Source organism: Leopardus geoffroyi, chromosome D4 (assembly GCF_018350155.1).
Source record: "Leopardus geoffroyi isolate Oge1 chromosome D4, O.geoffroyi_Oge1_pat1.0, whole genome shotgun sequence".
In the NCBI taxonomy this organism is placed as follows: domain Eukaryota; kingdom Metazoa; phylum Chordata; class Mammalia; order Carnivora; family Felidae; genus Leopardus; species Leopardus geoffroyi.
The window spans coordinates 80,798,873-80,810,997 of record NC_059342.1 but is presented as its reverse complement, the minus strand read 5'-3'; the positions used below and the strand labels follow the sequence as shown (position 1 = coordinate 80,810,997).

General features: G+C 54.2%; 1 protein-coding gene across 5 annotated transcripts in view; it reads left to right on the top strand.

Moving 5' to 3' along the window:
• Positions 1-12,125, top strand: part of GGTA1 (glycoprotein alpha-galactosyltransferase 1 (inactive)) — a 57,428-nt gene that overhangs the window by 22,067 nt on the left and 23,236 nt on the right. For 3 of the 5 annotated variants that reach the window (XM_045469950.1, XM_045469949.1, XM_045469951.1), the window contains exon 2: positions 7,157-7,273. The gene's annotated coding sequence lies outside the window, so the exon portion shown is untranslated. Of the gene's footprint in view, positions 1-7,156; positions 7,274-7,310; positions 7,473-12,125 lie in introns of those variants that run through there. The other 2 variants (XM_045469953.1, XM_045469952.1) reach the window with 2 other exon arrangements.

Sequence of the window (12,125 nt, the reverse complement as noted above, 5' to 3'; positions counted from 1 at the left end):
GCAATGTTACTCTCATTTTACAGAGGAGAGAGACCAAGTCTCAGAAGGCTCGCATGATTTGCGCAAGGTCACCCATTTAGTCAATGCCGGGCCTGTCTCACTCAAATGCAGGCTTTCACCTCTGTGCCACGCTGCCCCCTACCACTATGACGAGGCTGAGACAGACCTTGTGTCTTAGACATCAGTGATGATAACACAAGCTCCCTCTTCCTAAGTACCTGCCAGGGACCAGGAGCTTTATACACATCGTTGCTCATCCTTTCAACAACCCAAGGAGCAAGGAATCGTCCCTGTTTTACAGATGAGGAAGCTGAGGCCCATAGAGTGTGAAGTGATTTATCCAGGGCCAAAATAGCAAAAAAAAAAAAAAAAAAAAAAAAAAAAAAAAAGTCAACAGGGCTGGGATTGGAGTCCAGACCTGTCTCATTCCAAGAACAGGAGAAGAAAAAGCCACCTCAACTAAAAGTTGTTTTGTTTCATTTTTTAGCTTATGGCTAGAGTTCCTGGAACCGCACCTTTTGAGATTCATTCTTGGAAGTTTCAAGCCAATTTATTACAAGAGACCTAAGAAAACCTAACGTGGGGGCGGGGGCGGGGGTGGAATAAGGCAAAACAACCTCAGGATTTTCCAGTAAATTCTTAGCCTCTGAATGCCTCCTGGCCTGCACAGAGGAAGGAGGGAGAGTCGAGGTGATCCCAGCCAAGGCACTGAGCAGGACAGGTTGAGGGCAGGGGTGGAGCAGAGGGGCTCCTGGAGGGACTCGGCTTGTACCACCTCTGAGCAGCGGCAGGCAAGACTCTGGGCGCCGGAGAGGGGGATCCTAAGGGACCAGCAGGTGCTAAACACAAGCCCCGGATCCTAGCTGGAAAGGATCTTGAAGAGGATGTCATTGAACTCTCTTTATTCTATTGAACAGGCGTTACATCATAGTGACCCTATGATTTATCCTCCAGACTGGCACACTTTTGAAAGTGCGAGGGGACCCTAAAACATCAACCTGTTAACTGCTCCCCGACGGATATAAACCAGAACCGTCCTAGGGAAAGCAGTGTGAATGGTCACCCTGATTTTGCAGGGCCTTTCTTGCCCACACCGGGCAAAGGCAAAGGCTGCAGAAAGGCAAAGCACAGGTAGTGGAAATAGGAGGACGGTAAAAACAGAATAGAGCAACAGGAGAGGGACCCTGATGTGGTCAGGAGCCCTGACTTCGGCTGGTGGACGTGTGTGAGGGCCAGCCTGGGTAGTCTGATGGCAGTAGCTGACATCTACAGATGGCATCTGGGCATTTGTGGACACACATGTCCCTCTCAGCAGACTCGGACTTGAAAAGTGGAGGCGGTGGGTCTCATTCATTCTGTGCGGCGTGTGTCCCCGCCCCAACGCGGTGCCTGGTTCCGAAGAAGTGCCCCCCAAATGTCTATTGATGGAATAAATGCTGGTGGCATGGCCAGGGGAGATGGGGTGTGCGGAGGAAAGGGTCGGCAGCCCTGTCTCTGAGGACCTGTCAGGTTCAGCGGGGAAGACGCGGCTGCACGGACAGGCAGAGCTTATTGGCTGCGTGATCTTGTCCGGGTTCCTCAACCTCTGAGCCTCGGCTCCCTGGCCGAGATGGAGAGGATGGTCGCTGACCACAGAAAGGGTCCAGTGAAATGGTGTATGTAGATGAATGGTGGCCTTTATTGCTATGATAACGTTCTGGGAAGCAGGGATCAGTTCCACACTGAAAAGATGTGCCTTAGAATCAGGGAAGCGTAGAGATGGGGCAGAGCTCCCGCCACTAGAAGCCTCCGAGCAGAGGCTGCCTGGCGTGGATGCCGTAAATGGGTGGCCACCTTTGGGAGGTAGGCTGGGCTAGCTGGACACAGCGGGGCTGGGACTCAAGCCGGCCCCCTGCGAGACAGGCTCTGCCCTGGGAGGGAGAACAGGACCCAGGCAGAGACAGGCCTGCAAACATTCCCTTCTCTGCCTGTGAAATGCTTCCTTGCTGGTTCCAGGGCCTCCCGTGGTGGCCGAGGGAGGAGAAGGCCGCGTGGAACTTGCCTCTCAGCGGTTCTGATGCTCTGATCGCAGCCAGATAAAGCCTTGGATTAGGCACACCTGTTGGCTCTGGCCTCCTACCCAGAGGGCCCCTCCTCCACCCACAGGCTGGGGCCTCCCCTTCTGTGTCCCCTTCTGTCTGAAAGCACCAGCCACCCCTGTGCAGAGGCCTGCAGCCAGGGTCCGTGGCAGGCCTTGAGGGGTGCCGAGACCCCCCAGAGCTGGGGTGCAATGCAGAGTAAGAGACACTAGCCCAAGCTTTTCATCTGCCAGGAGGCGGAGGGCGGGGGGAGGTGGGAGCTGGCGTGGGAACCAACCGTGCACACTCCAGGAGAGCTGCCTGGAGTCGGAGGCAGAGCCGGGAACAGAACCTCCCTGCCTGGCACTCCCTGGGAGCCTCAGAGAGCAGCAGCTTTGCCCACGCACATGTTTGTGGCCGTCTCCTCTCTAGGCAGTGGGGGGGGGGATGCTCAGAGATGGTCAGATGGGAGCGTGGCGCCGAGCTGAGAATCCAGACGGGCTCCCCAGACTTAGCTCGCAGCCCTCACGCTGCTCTCTTGGCTGTACTGGGTCTCGTCTGGCTTTCGTGATTACTTTTTTTTTTTTTTTAAGTTTACTTATTTACTTAAAGAGAGAGGGAGGGAGAGGGACAGAGAGAAAGAGGGAGAGAGAGAATCCCAAGCAGACTCTGCACCGTCAGCGCTGAGCCTGACGCGGGGCTCGAACTCACAAACTCATGAGATCATGACCTGAGCTGAAATCAAGAGTCAGACGCTCAACCAACTGAGCCACCCAGGCGCCCCCATGATTCCTTTTGTTCCTGGCTCCACCCCCTACCTCCTTGCGGTGCCCCCCCCCCACCCCTGGCTTCAGGGCAGTGCCTGTTAGGGACGCCCCTCTCTGTCTTCTATGCTTCCTCTGCCTCAGCACCCAGCAGACCTGCCCGCTCTTGCCTGCGTACTGACAACTCCCAAATCAGACTCCTCCCAGCCTCGCTGCTGAGCTGGTTCCAGCAGGTTCTTCGAACCCAATGCGTCTAGAACGGGGCTCACTGGTTCCCCCCACTCCCAACCTTACACACCATTCTTTAGTAGGAACATCGTTTCACTCTGCCATTTACCCAGAACTTGCAGAGTTTGCAACGTCAGCCAGCACCCAGATCACCGGACTCCTCGTGCAGACACTCATCCTGGGCCCGCACTGCCCACCCCAAGGTCCACGCCTGGAGGGGCAGGAACGACACCCACGTCTGCCTCGCTCTCTTCACCCTACTGCTCACTGCGATTATTGCTCCCATCACTGCCTTCCATTTTTGGAATAGTTAACATGTATTGAACACACAGGTGCCAAGCGCGTGGACCAGGCATGCGTCGTAGCCTACAGGGCCGCATTGAACATGGGCTGATGTCATAGGCACTTTCACTTTGGGCCAAAACATACAGAAGTATCTGTGCATGGACTTCACATTCTGGGAGGAGAAGAATGATATTTAAAAGATAAATAAGGAACCTATGAAAAGAAAGTCATTTTAAATCCGGGAGTTGCTCACCGACAAGGCTGACACTTAAGAGAAGTTGAGGGAGAATTTACTTCATGTAATCCAAGCTCTCAAGGTGCCCTTTCCTTCATTTATCTCAGAGAGCTGGTGCTTTCTTATCTTCCAGCAACTTCCACTGTCTAGGTCTCCGATCTCACCAGGACATGGGCCAGCAGCCTCCCCGTGGGTCTCCCTGACTGGAGATTTTCCTTCTCCCACCCACCCTCGCCCTGCAGCCCAAGTAACTCTGCAGAGCAAATCAGTAACTCTCTTGCCTAATGTCATTCAAGGGTTCCCCAGAACCCTTAGGATGAAATGCAGATTCCTCGGTGTGGTGAGGCTCCGACTCCTGGTGATAAGACTCTGTGTGGCCCTCCAGCTCCTTTCTCCCCACCCACCTACTCGGTCCTCCACCCTTAGCCACTCCGGATTGGAGCTTGTCAGTTTCCCGACTGCCCGTGTCCCCCAAAACTTATCACCAGCCCACGCATCCTGTCTCCTTTGCTTTTGCACAAACGGAAGCACCTCTGCCTGTCCTGGGGGCACCCCTCGATCCTCCCCCACAGGGATGCTCTTCCACACTTGTCCTGCCCCCTTTCTGAATCTTCAAACCCTCTCTTTCCTCGGCTCTGTCCCAGGAAGGTTTTCCATCCTCAGCCGGCCCCACTAGCTGGCACCCTCTCTCCAACCCTTCCCGGGCAAGCTGCTGGAGAGAGGTCCTTACACTTACCGTTTCACTCCCTCACCTGTGGTTCATTTCATGGTGCCTGGCTACAGATGGAGAAATGGAGGCACAGAGAAGTTAAGCCAGTCGCCCAGGATTGCACAGCATAGGGGGCGGAGCTAGGACTCAAAGCCAGGCAGCCTGGCTCCAGAGTCTGTACTTGTACAACCACCACTCTCTACAGCCCCTCACCCACCCCACGAGGTGAGGGAGGATGATTATCCTTGACACGGACGGAGAAACCAGCCAATTGGCTCTGTCGCTTACAAGCAAGAATGTCTTTTGTGACAAATTTGGGATGAATCAAACGCTGACAACCTGCAGCCTTTTTGTTCTTTGTCAAGAATACCTCGTCCTCTCGGGCAGGATCTTGACCTTCATTGTTTTTCCCAACCGGAAGTGGTCTTGGATGCAAAGCCAGGGATTCCCACACCTGGGCTTACAGCCACCTTGGCCACAACTCTGAGGCCCTGCCGTCCTGCCTCGAGGTGTGGCCAGTGGACAGGTACTGAATGCTGGCCGCTAACTGATAGATTCGTGGGCTGCCGGGACTGGAAGGAGCCCTAGCAACCATCGGATGCTGAGATTAGCCAGCCCAGCCAGCCCGGTGCTGAGCCCTTAACCGTGCAGCCTCTGACCTCCTCTGATTAGCACGTCCGAGGCTCATTTGCTAGGTTCTCTGCCTCTCGATTAAGGAACGACCGCAAGTGTGTGCCCCTTTGTTTTGAGGGTGTGAGCATGACTGTCAGGGAAGGAGGAAAACCATGTTGGATCTTTAGAAGTTAAACGTTCTGCCTTCTAGGTTTGCACACTGCGTCGAGCTGTGGTTAACCAGCCTGGAGACTCTAACTCCACCAGCCTGCTGAGTGTTCCCCCCTGGAGGCAGCTTAGGGGAGACAGCACAGCTCCTCGGACTCGCTGTGGACCTTGAGCAAATCACTCAGACTCCCAGAGCCTCCTTCTGCTCCCCGACTGCTTTGTGGGTGACCCCGAGGATCACCGAGAGAGGCTGATTTTGCAAAACCGTGAAGTGGGAGCCCCTTCTGACCTGTGGGAGGTGTTTGCTTGTGAAAAGGACCGGCTTATCTTAGCGTCTGGGCTCTGCTATCTTTCCCTTTCGCACTGACAATCGCTCCAGATTTCTAGATCGTGTAATGCAGCAAATCCTCCCTGGACCCGTAGGGAGGTGCTCGGTGATGCTTGGTATTTGTGGCGGGGAACCCAAAAGAAGGAAAAAGTAGGGCCTGTGGCCCTTAAGCCAGGGTCAGGGGAAGACAGAATAAGGCAGATAAGGCAGTTTGCAGCAGAAAGTTTTCTGTTGGTTTCTGTTCTTAGCATTCACACAGAAAAGGCACATTTGTGATGAATTTTCACCAAGTGGACACCCCTGTGTATCCACTACCCAACTTAAGCAGCAGCATGACTGGCCCCACAGGAGCTTCTCTGGGCCCCTTCCGAATCTCAGCATCACAGACAGATTTGCCTGTTCTCGAGCTTTACATAAATGGACTCATCCAAGACTTCTTTCTCTACACATGATGGGTGTGAGATCCATCCCGTAGCTGCTAACAGCTACAGCTGGCTCATTCTTATTGCTGTGCCTGGAATCCCGCTCTAGGACCTTACCGATCTGCTCTGATGATCGTCTTTGGGGTTGTTTCCAGTTTTTGCTCTGCCGTGAACGTTCCGGTCTGCGTCTCTTGGTGGGCTTATGCACATTTGCCGTGGTGTCCAGACCAACAGTGCAGTGATGGGTTGCCAGGTGCACTTTTGTTCAGCTTTACTAGATTTAAGCATGTTGTTGGAACTTCAGGTGCTGAACGCTGTGGTCAAACAACTCAGGCCCCCGGAGGAGGGGCTGTGAGATTTTGTTAAGAACAGCAAGCTGCAAGTGGCTAGATGAGGCATCGCTTGGTGGGGCTCCTGGACTTTGGCCCCCTCTCCTAAGTCTGGGGTTGCCAGACTATCCTCGCGGGAGGTGAGGGGTGTGGGGCCCCTCGGGAGGGCTGGGGTTGGGGCACGGGGCTCTTTGCGCTTCCTTTCCCTGCTTCGGCCAAAGCAGTTTGTACCTCCATCTTGCACGGTGGGGTTCTGAGAATGACTTCCTGTGGGTTTTTTTCTTTTTCTTTTTTTTTTTTTTTAATAAAAGGTTTTAGCTGTTTTGACGTTTGAGAAATCCACTGTTCTAAGGTCCTTTCCAGCTGGAAAATTCTATTTTAGGAGCAGGAGGTGGGTGTGGGAAGGGTTAAGCATTATTCAGCCAAAGCGCAGGGTTGGGCCTCCGTGACCTTTTAAAGTTCTTATAGCTCGGTTTTCGATGCGGGAGATCTCATAACATTCTATAAAAATAGTGTTCAAACAAAACAACTTCCGAAGTTCAAAAGATGTGGAGGAGAGGCTCAACCTTGAGGAACGTTCAGGTGGCATTTCGACTAGAGTCTTGAGGACTCTCTCCTTCACCCACCCCACCCACCCCTGCATTTTTTTTTTTTTTTTTTTTTAGACCTCTCATTGGCTGTTCCTTATAGTAGTTACTTGGGGTTGTTTGGATTCAGAACAGTTCCCATTTCTGCCAAGGAGTGGGTGACGTGGGCGGCCTGTGTGTCCCTCTGAAGGGTGGTGGCCTTGCCTCCTCCAACACCAGGCCTAGTTTGGGCCTGTAGTTTCGCTCGGGGAGGGAGGCCGGGCTGTTCGTGGGCCCAGAGAGAGACGTCTCTGCCTTGGCATGTACCTCGGAGTCAACAGGCCTGATAAACAGCCCACTTCCCGGGGCCAGCGAGGAACAAAGCCCCTGGCTGCTGCGGGATCTGTCTCCCCCCCCCCCCCTTCCTGAAACAGCTGTTTATTCTTTTGACAGGAGTTGGAACACAGCACCTTCCCCTTCCTCCCGGCCCTGCCTCCTTCTGCAGAGCGGAGCTCAATAGAACTTTGTTGTTCTGCCTTTTACTCTGCGGGGAGAGAAGCAGACGATGAGGTATGTCGAGATGCTGGAATGATTTACTTCTGCCTTGTCGGGGTCCATGGGGGAGTTGCGAGCAGGGTCTGGCAGGGAGGAACCTCGCTCTCCCCTGCCCCTCTTGCTGGTGCCCTCAGTAGTTCTGCAAGAAGACAAAGTCCTTCTCTCCCCCGTCTAGAAGCAGGAGCTGGTGGGATGCTGGCTCAGAGGTTTCACTGTAAGTTCTGCTTTATTTTGCTCCCCACCCCCGGCAGGACCTCACGGGGCTGTGGCTGGCTGGTGTGGCCACGGCCTGGGGTTTTCTCTACAGGATTCAGAGTGACAATGCGGAGGCAGGAGGGCTCTGGGCTGATGTTGAGGCAGAGCTCCCTCAGGGCAGTGCAGACACTTCGTTTACCTTATTTCTCTTGGAAAAAAAACCCTTGCACAGTAACTCCGGAGCCAGGCAGTAAGGAAAAGCTGGCTGGATACAGGCTTCAGATTTCCTGGAGGGGATTCAAGAAAAGGCACCACAAGATGGACTTCAGAGAACAGGTTGTTCCGTTTGTGATGGCTGGAGCGACAATTAGCTGTGTATTTAGTCTGAGACCTGACTCTTTGTTTCCTCCGTCTGTGTTTACTCTGACCCTCATAATGGAAAACATCACTGGAAGCAGCTTTCTACATATGTATATTTTTTCCCCACAAATTGCACCATGTTTCTTCCAATGGGGAGCTCTTCCCTGTGATGCCCACCATTTTAGCAGGGGGTGCGGAGAAAGTGGCACTCCCCTCCGGAACCCCCCAGCACCACCCCCTTCCAAGAGCTGGGCCTGCGAGGCCAAGAGTCTGCTTTTCAAAGTCAGCACCGCCCCTCCCCCCAGTTCTTCTGGGTGAACGCAGTAACCTCAGTCTGTGTTAAACCTCAGTCTCCGCCACCAAAAGCCACGACTCTGGACTCTGGCCGTGACGAGGGATGAACAGGGGGGGCGGGGGGCAAGGAAGGCCCCAGCCGACACACAGCAGGCGCCTGCCGAGGCTCAAGCTGGTCCGGGGAAGCTAGTCCCTCAGCGAGTCTAGCCTGTGAGTGGCCAGCTTGGGGTCAGTTGTGACCCAAGTGACTCTCACGTGATAATCAAGAAAGGCAAAATGAGAGGATGTGCCAGAGAGGCCCAGGTCATTAGTCCACGGGTGAGCCTTCATGCTTATTGAGAAAAGAGTGTTCACAAGGGTGGGCACTGAAGCCCAGCTCCCGGGACCCGAATCCCATCTCCACCGAGTTATGCTGTGTGACAGCGGGCACGTTACTTAACCTTTCTGAGCCTCTATGTCCCTATCTTTTTTTAAAATTTGCTTTTAATGTTTCTTTATTTTCAAGAGAGACAGACAGAGTGTGAGCAGGGGAGGGGCACAGAGAGAGGGAGGCACAGAATCCGAAGCAGGATCCAGGCTCCGAGCTGTCAGCAACAGAGCCTGACATGGGGCTTGAACCCACGGACTGCGAGATCATGACCTGAGCTGAAGTTGGACGCGTAACCGACTGAGCCACCCAGGCGCCCCTCTGTTTTCCTATCTTTAAAACGGGATGACACTAGAGTAACTTCACAGGGTAACCGTGGGGCTTAGCAGAGAGACTACTGGGAAAACATTTGGCCCGGGGCCTGGCCTAGTTCCTCTGGGGAGCGTCCAAGGGCCTGAAGTTTATTCCATTTTCAGAGCCGTCTTCAAGAGACAGAAGGCAGAGTTGCACCCACAGTATTAGGCATGGAAGTGAATACTAGGATATGAGAAGAGATACCACAGCAAATAACAAAAACTGACAAATACTTCAAACAGGAAAAGACCCAGGAAAACATCATCATAATAAAATGACGTGAAAACGCTATAAAAACCATTAGTAGTGCTTAGCTGTCTAATGCACCTGTCATCGTTTGGTTGCATAGTCTTGGATGGCCTCTTTGTGTTAGGATGATTCTGCAGTATCATTTTCAATAGAGACCAAAGGGAGACGAATCCGTCTGGCCTCTGGCCTGGTGAATCGACCTTCCTTCTTATCACTGAGACTTTAGAAATGTCTCTTCCAGCTTCACAACTTAGTGTTGGTGGTGCCGCATCTGTAAATCTTTCGGCTGTTTCTCACCCAGAGAACCCAGCTCTTTGATCCTAGATGGGGCAGGGGTAGGGTGCGAGGTGGTCCCTCAGCTGGGCGCAGAGCAGCATGGGGTTCGAGCCCCTCCTCTTGGGACCCAAGGGGGGTGCTCCTGGGTGCCCAACAGGGCGCCTGTGGGGCAGGTTGTTACTGGGACCCAGGTGGGCGGGCAGGTAGTGGGTTCAGTCCCCCGGCCCCACCTTTAGCCCCAGGACAGGCCCCAAGGCTGGAATGATCCCCTCAGACAGCGGCAGCACTCTTTGCCTCTAGGAGGCCTTCCTGACCCACCCCCCACCCACAACAGAAGGTCAGGCCCAGGCTCGCAAGGGGGCAGGACGCCCAGGCTCCATCAGCTTCTGAGTAAGTCAGCCTCGGGGCTCAACGCGTGCGGGTTGGTGCTCCCGCCATGCTGTCATCGCGTCATCCACTTGGGCCACGGCACCAGGAGCTCCCGGTGGGTCTCAGTGAACCGCCTTCGTAAGCCGAGACTTTCAGCTCTCTGCTTGATTTCTCTTCCACGTCCCGGGTCCATCGACGGAAAGCCCGTCGTGGGAAGTTAAGTCCACAGAACTGGTTTCACAGACGGGGAGACCGAGGCCAGAGAAACTCGTGATCCTGGGTTACAAAGCCGGCTTTGTGGAGGGGCTGGGGCTGACTCGTAGGTCCGCTACACCTACGAACCTCCCCTTCCTCGCCTGCCCGCCTGCCTCGAACACCAGGCAGGGGGGGCAGACGCGATGAGCAGCAGGGTCCCAGGCTGCAGGCAGTGGGGAGGGAGCGCTGAGGACAGTCACAGTTCGTGGTGGGGGGTGGGCTCACCCTTGACTCTTCTGGGGGACCCAGACTCCCTCAGGTACAGCACGGCTCTGCTCTAGAGCCACGCCTTTTAGAAACTCTCCCATTAGAAAGCATCAGTGTCCTGACGGCTGCCAGGTGTGGAGCATTTGCTGACCACCAGGCACCATGTGCTTCATATACACGATCTCCTTCAGTCCTTTCTAGAACCCCGGAGGAGGGTGTTTCAAGCTCCATTTTGTATATGTAACTAGGGGCTCAGACTACTCACCCAAGGCAGACATCCAGGACCTGACTCCAGAGACTCAGTGCTGGTCTAGTTTCCTCCCGGGTCTGAGCGTCCCCGAGGGGGGTGTGGAGAACTCGAGTTCCGTCCAAGGTCATGAACACCCAGCTGGTGCCTGTGCCCCTCCCCTGTCCCCTTACCTGAGTTGTGTTCTTGTGCAACACTTGTCACTACCTGACCTGGATCCTTTTGAGTCTCTTGACTTCAGTGCAGTATTCCCAGAAGCTACTAGGCTCGCAGAAGCAGCTTCGCAGGGAGGAGGGCTTGGGTTCCCTGGGCCGGGGGAGGAATCGGAGGCAGAGAGGAGGATTTGTTAACCTGTGGGAAGGTTTGCTTTCCTCCAGCACTGCTTTCTCCCTGCCCAATTCCCGTTCTCCCGAAATAATGGCTTTTCCAGAGCTTCTGAGTGCTCTGTTATTCAGCTGAGACGTTTACCTTGTCCCCTGACACGAGATGGAGAAAACGTGGTTCACCAGAATTCCTTTCAGAGAGGAATTCAGTTTGGAAGGAATACCTTGACTTAGCCCAGTTGGGGTGTAACTCTGAGATTCTCTGAAGGGCGCGTGTGTGTGTGGTTGGCACAGGATGGGGTGGGTATGGGTCACACTTCATGTGGGAGCCGTTGTGAGGGTCGCTGTCTAGGATTGGCCCTGGGGCAGCCCGTGCCCGGGGTAGGACAGACTTAGGGAAAAATCACAAGTGTGACAAGAAGGCCTGGGAGGTTGGGGGGGGGGGGGGATTCTGGCAGAACTGGCTAAATCTTGGGAAAGGAGGCAGCCAGGTGACCCAGACCTACACTCTCCCGTGTGAGACGCGGTGTCAGTTTCCAGCAGGTTCGGTGCTCTACCCCTTACACAAAGGAATGTAGAAGCCATCCCACATTTCCTGCTTGGTGGGTCAGAGAGCCAACCACCAATTTTCAGAATTATACAGTTTTGAAAATTCTGAGACAGAAACATAAGAGAAGGACTTTTAGACCGTGCTGACTGCCAAGTGCCTCACTTGTGTCCAGAGAGAGAAATGAAAATGTTTTAAAAGCTCTGTTGGCCACCCTGCCAACCCTTCCTTCCCTGGGGACTTGGATTCCAGATCCCAGGAAGCATGGATACACCCATTTCTAGTGGCTTGCTAAAACACGCAGTATTGGGTGGGGGGAGGGGGGGGTGGCGCCTGGGTGACTCAGTCGGTTGAGCATCCGACTCTTGGTTTCGGCTCAGGTCATGATCTCACAGGTTCGTGAGTTCGAGCCCTGCATCAGGCTCTGTGCTGACAGCGTGGAGCCAGCTTGGGATGCTCCCTCTTTCTCTCTCTCTGCCCCTCCCCCGCTCGCTCTCTCTGTCTCTCTCAGAATAAAGACAGTTAACAAACAACAACAAAAAAAGACCCGGTATTGGCTCACCCACCTGGCCTCCAGGCGTTAAGTCTCCAGCAAAACATAAGCAGGTTCAAGCGATCTCCAGAAAGATATGGGCTTCGAGAGTTGCCTCTGATGCTAGTGTCTGGAATTAAAAAGTTATGCGCATACTGGGAGAGGGGGTTGGGAGGTGTGTCTGATTTGGGCGCTGCCCAGCGTGTCATTGTTCTCCACGCTGGGAGTTGGGGTGTTTCTTGGTTTAGCGTTCAGTGTTTCTTCCACCGGGAAGCAGTTGGCGTTGGATCCT